Here is a 5,880-nt window from a genome sequence, read left to right as displayed (position 1 = left end):
CCTTCATGAGTTTTCTCAGTTCTTGTTCCCTGCGTATATTGCCTTCTAGTTCCTTCTGCAGTTCTTCGAAGGAAGGTTGGGTGGGTGGCGCCTCCTCAGTTTCCTGTTGTTCGTCTTCTTCACGCGTGGCACCTGGTTTTTTCACTTGTGTGATCGGGTCTGTTACTATCCCTATCCTCTCTTTCTTGGTTGAGTGGGGGAATGTTTGGGCTCTCTGTCGCGCCTGAGTTAGCGCCTTATGTGTGTGTCATGGTGAGCTAGGCACGAGCCTCCAGGTGTGGTCTCCAAATGTTCAGGGGTGAATTCAGGTTTAAGGTTCTACCCGTCCTAGCTAGCCAAATGACCTCACTTTTCTAAGAATAGTAAGACAGACACTAGTGGAAAATATAAATAAAACCACTGTCAGGACAAGAAGTTATATCGCTAAAAACGACTGTGTCCATCCGCAGTAATATAGAATTGGTTTTTTTTCAAAACGACTATGCCTGGAAAAGGTTGAATTCTTTAAAAAAAAAACAATTTCTTCATAAGTTGATTGATAAGTACTGACAGACACAGTAGTTTTTATGGATGAAATTCATAAAAAAAATTGATATTGATTCAGCTGAATCCAAAGGAGAATCAACTGAATCAAAAACTAAAAGTTGAATCACAATTAAATTAATAATTACTTCAAAACAGAATCAACAAAATTAAATTGATAATGGATTTAAAACTTAATTTATATTGAAAAATGTATTCATTTTAGAGTTTCAACTAACAAAATACTGCAAGTCTGAAAAACTTCTAACACTAAGTTGGAGAACCTTAACCTATATTCATATTGCAAGCTTCACATAATAAATTGGCACAACTAAGGAGAAAGGTTCTACCATCAGTTCATCAGTGAGAATCTTCCTCTGACAGCCAAGATGCTCAAAATCTATTTACCATGACTTTTTTTTATCTTGACTCGCAACAAGCTTTGACTACTGTATCAACTCTATCGTTCTTTCTGCTGTAGATCCAGAACTCAGTTCAGTTGAAGCAAATTTTCAGAACCTGCACATTTTCAGCTTAATATTTATGAACAACATACACGATTTCAGAGTACAAATGCTTCAAGGTTAATGTTCATAGATACATATTTATGAGATAATCCAAGATATATGCCTATGAGCTATATCAGTTCATAGAGAAATCTCAAAACTCATAGGGGATGTAAAACAGTTACATGCTAATGCTTATTTGAAGTTATAATGGAGCTTACCAAACACAAGTATCAAATTCTATGTTAATCTACCTGAGTTCTTGTCGAGCTCAAATGCATAGGTTTATATATAGATATTATGAAAAGGGTTGAACAAAGAGAAACAAAAAATGATATTTGAATTAGTGGTTGTTCAAAGACGTTCATGATCCTGCAACATCCTTTTTACCCATTGCAACTGTTCTCCATTCAGAGTTCATATATTGTTCAACTCCAACACTGAAACAACAAGGAAGTTTAAGGATATAGGATATGATATATTCTAGGTAGATCAAATAAAACAACAATTCAAATGTTATGATGGCTAGGAACCAACAGTCCATTTGTAGGTAGACCATGCTTAAATTTAGACAATGCAAATATGGTAAACCATCTGCCAACAAATACATTTTTTTTATAACATTTAAACTAAATATGCATTATGAAAACCAAATGGGGTGATGAAAGATCTTAATTGGGTGGCTTAGTTTCAATAAGAAGTTGTCAACCTGCATTCTTGTACAAGAAAAAATCCCTAGAGTCTACCTTTTTAAGTTACTGAACACGATAAAGAAAACATGCGGAGAGTTGAATATTTATAAAACTGATAAACTACCTGTTCTTTAATATCAGCGTAATTATTTTTACTTCAAGCCTCTCTTGAACCTACACATGAAGTGACCAATTAAATTGCAAGCCCTTTCGTACCAAATTAACATGCTCTGCCAAACCTGCAAAAAAAAAAAAGATATGCTACTATGTTGAACTGAACTCATACAGTACTACAATGTCGTAGAAACAAAGACCCATGTTAAGTACAAACATAAAAGAATGAATAAGAAATAAGAGCTCAGAAACAAACCATGTGTAATTAAGTATCAACATGAGGCACTCTTTATTTAGTAATTCCTCGTGGGTATTGATGCTTAAACTACCATTGAACACAAAAAATTTAGTATCAGGTAGGGTAAGTGCTGAACCGCTCAAACTCGTAGCAGATCTGAGGTTTAGATATAATTAAGAATCAACAGGAAATGATCAAAATCTTCATTATTATATGAAGGTTTAGTATGAATGCAAAATTATAACTACAACTTATCCAGCCACATGCTCAATTTGCTGCAGTGTTAAGAGGGGCCAGAGACTATAGTTTTTCGCATCCCATATTTTGCTTGACAGATAACATCCATAACCAAAATATCTTGAGAAATGCATTCATGTTGAACTGACTAATAACCAATAGAAGCAAAGGAACCTCGGTAAGTAAGATATGATCTTCGAATATGAACTAAAATTATCTGCAAGTCAAACAATACACCTCAAAATATAATTCCACTAATGAATATGAACTAAAATTACAAAGAAAGTAAATTACAACCCCTGCAGCATCTATTCAATTCAAGTACTAAGAGGACTAAACAAAAACTAGCCTACTGAACTTTGTTAAATCAAAAACTAGCATCTATTCAATTCATAAGAAGATTCAAAAAAGGAAAAAAAAACAGTAAAAACTAAATCGATTAAATAAAAAAAATCACCAGAATAAAATGATTCTTAGGCAAAATTATGAGGTCCAACACGACAAAAGTTCCAAAGGATTAAGCTCTTCCAAAGAAATACAATACTAAAGAATTCCAAGTTTTTAACTAACAAAACTATCTATGGGATAGCACAAAACAAGTCTCGATATTACTACTAAACTGAGGCAAACTATCAATGATTCTTATCAACCAGGAGAAATCTTTCATACTATGAATTTTTCACCAACACAACATAAAAATTCATAGATTCCTATACTAGCTGAGCAACCTTCAAGTCTCTAACTACCCACACACATGAATGAAACAACACACAACTGTAAATCTGTACACACAATACCTGTAAGAGATAAAACTACTGAACATAAAGAAAATAAAAATAAAAATTGGATACATGCTCAATCCCAGATCGACCACTGCTCTAAGAAGATCCGCCTTTAATAAAAATTCTCCAAGTCCAGAACCATATATTCTAACATACCCCCTGCACCATTACAAAACATTCACATTAGCCTCAAACTTTAAAGTTTCATACATACTACCAGAAATCGACAAAAAAAAACTAATTTCTAGGGCTTGATCAAAAAACCAAAAAACAAAATCATATCAATTTCACTCGCAAGATGTAATTAACTTTCAGAAATCCAAAATCACTAACAATTTCATAGAAAAAGATTTCTAAATTCTAGCAAACCCAATGTTAATTCCAGTTGAAATCAAATAAATCTAGGTTGTAAAAATGAAATATAACCAAGATAATGAGTTCTAAATTCAATGTTCGGAGTTCAAATCCAAATAGAGATTAATAGTTAATCTTACCGTTTTCATTATTTCACAAGATTTATATACTTGTGGTCATCATATTTTCTCGATAAGAACTCTAAGGATTGTAAGAAAAATTGAAAGAAGAAAGGAACCCTAACCATAAGATAGAAAAATCATCCCTTACGATTTCTGTCTTCATCAACATCCTCTAATTATTTTTCCGATACATCTTCTGTGCTATTTTTGTTGTTTAATTAGACAGATTATAAGAGAGATTGAGAGAGAGGTGGGGATGGAGAGTGATTGATTTGGTTTACTAGGTTTTAGTTGATGGCTAGTGTTTGTCTATTTTCTTCTCAGATCGAATGATGTCACGAAATTTCTGGTGAAAGTGAAAGATGAAGAAATGAGCTGGATTTGAGATTTGGGAATTTTAGGGTTTTTCTGAGAGATCGATGTGGTGAGTAAATGGATAAGAAGAAGAAGATGCGGTAGATGTGAACTCCGAGTGAATGAAGAGAGAGGGGGAAATTTCCTTTTACAATTTTTTTTTCTCACAGAAAATTCATCCTCTCACAGTGGTTTCTGAAGTCCATAGGAAAGCCTACATTTTTATGGAAATATGCGCTTATAATACGACTGTGAGAGAAATAAGTTTTCTATTTTCTTGTAAAAACCATTGGGTATCACAGATCATATAATTACCATGGCCCGTGGAAGTCGTTTCTTCAAAGCCCAAAAAGTGGTTAAAATCTCATTCTCCACTAGTGAGAGAGTTGTTTTTCCATTGTACCTTGTCCTTCTTTATATAGACTCTCCAAAAGCCCCTTCCTTTCATGACATCATGCCATGTCTCCTAAACTCCCTTAATTACTACTAATGACATCCATTCTCTAATAAAACCTCTTTATTCCCTCTTAATTCCTCCCTTGTCCTTTTCATTCCATGGATACTTTCTTAGTGGACTTGGGATTCAGTCCCCAAGTCCCCATATCTCATGTTGGGTTTGCCTCCCTTTTGAGGGCACACTAGCCTGGCTAAGGGGTAGTATTTTTCATGTATCAACAAGAACCGCCAAATTTTGAGGTATAATAATGTTGAATTTTACAATGGACCGTTGTTCCACCCAAAGGGATAAGTTATATCCGATCCCCGACGTGTCATGCGGCAACTTGGATATAAGCAACTACCACATCCCGAGACAGTCTCTTTTGAGAGGTACGAAGTTGACCATTCTCTGAGCTTTTCAATTAAGCTGAAGTTGAAGGTAGAGTATGATCCACTTCCATAACCAACACATTGGATGGATAGGGAACCACGTCGTTTGGTAGATATTACTACTGGGAGCTTGTATAAAACATTGATGAAGCTCATCCTAACTACATGTTTTATTACCTGCAAGACTCATATCCTTTTTCCGTGCGCCCGGACGACGTCCAAGTTCCACCCCAGGAAAACCCTTCGTTGTTCCAACTCCTACAGAGGCACCACCTACAATGTACGGACTTCAAAAAACCATTGGATTGCTAGTAAGTATTGTTAATTGCTTAGTCAATTAATGTACACATAATCTTATATTAGCATATATATATATATATATATATATACTAATTATGTGTTAGATGTATGAAACTAGCGACGTCGGCTTGGAGAGTTGAAGAAGATGTTTGGTTGCAAGTATGGGAAAGGAGAGGTGTTGTCCCTTGAAAAAATAAAGTAAGTCGAGGAAAAACTTGACAAAATGGAAGATCCTAATGCAAAAGCTTTATTCGGGGAAACTAGGAAGGTGGCCATGGACAAGAAGCAAAAGACCAAGTGATGAACTCTTTAGTTGTGTTTCTTCATTAGGATGGTGGTTGATATGTTTTGAACAATTTCGAACTTGGTTTTAGATGAAATCTTTAGTTGTTTGGTTTACTTTTGGTTTATGATACCTGGATTAAGAACATTTAAGAACAATTTAGTTGTTTGGTTTATGTTGAACATGTTTACATTTCCAGTAAAATGTTTTTTTTTTGTAAGTTTACTTTACACCAAGGCGCCGGCATTGACATGTTTAAGCTGCATAGCGCCGGCACTATTTCCGGCGTAAATACGTAATTAAAATTACATGCCGGAAAGTGGGGATGAAAGGGCCCAAGTTATTGTATAGAATTTGAACAGTGTCGGCATGGAAATATTTATACGAATCCATGCCGGAATTCTGATTTTTTAAAACTTGGATAGTTTCGCAGAAAACCGGCATGGTAAATAAGATATCTTTCAATGCCGGAACTAAGTAAACCCTTCAGAAATTAAAACTACAATGCCAGGATTGATTATAGATCTGTTACGAATGCTCTTTTTATT

The 5,880-nt window shown here is 34.8% G+C and overlaps 1 long non-coding RNA gene across 1 annotated transcript; it reads right to left on the bottom strand.

Moving 5' to 3' along the window:
- Window positions 1-754: 754 nt before the first annotated feature.
- LOC113308509 lies at window positions 755-4,044 on the bottom strand. Its single transcript, XR_003339835.1, has 5 exons — window positions 3,586-4,044; window positions 3,161-3,250; window positions 2,091-2,228; window positions 1,845-1,959; window positions 755-1,041 (listed from the first exon to the last, which is right to left on the bottom strand). It is a non-coding gene; the product is annotated as an uncharacterized LOC113308509 (long non-coding RNA).
- Window positions 4,045-5,880: the final 1,836 nt, after the last annotated feature.

Source organism: Papaver somniferum, chromosome 9 (genome assembly GCF_003573695.1).
Source record: "Papaver somniferum cultivar HN1 chromosome 9, ASM357369v1, whole genome shotgun sequence".
Lineage (NCBI taxonomy): Eukaryota > Viridiplantae > Streptophyta > Magnoliopsida > Ranunculales > Papaveraceae > Papaver > Papaver somniferum.
The sequence above is the reverse complement of the archived record's forward strand: the minus strand, read 5'-3'. Positions and strand labels throughout refer to the sequence as shown.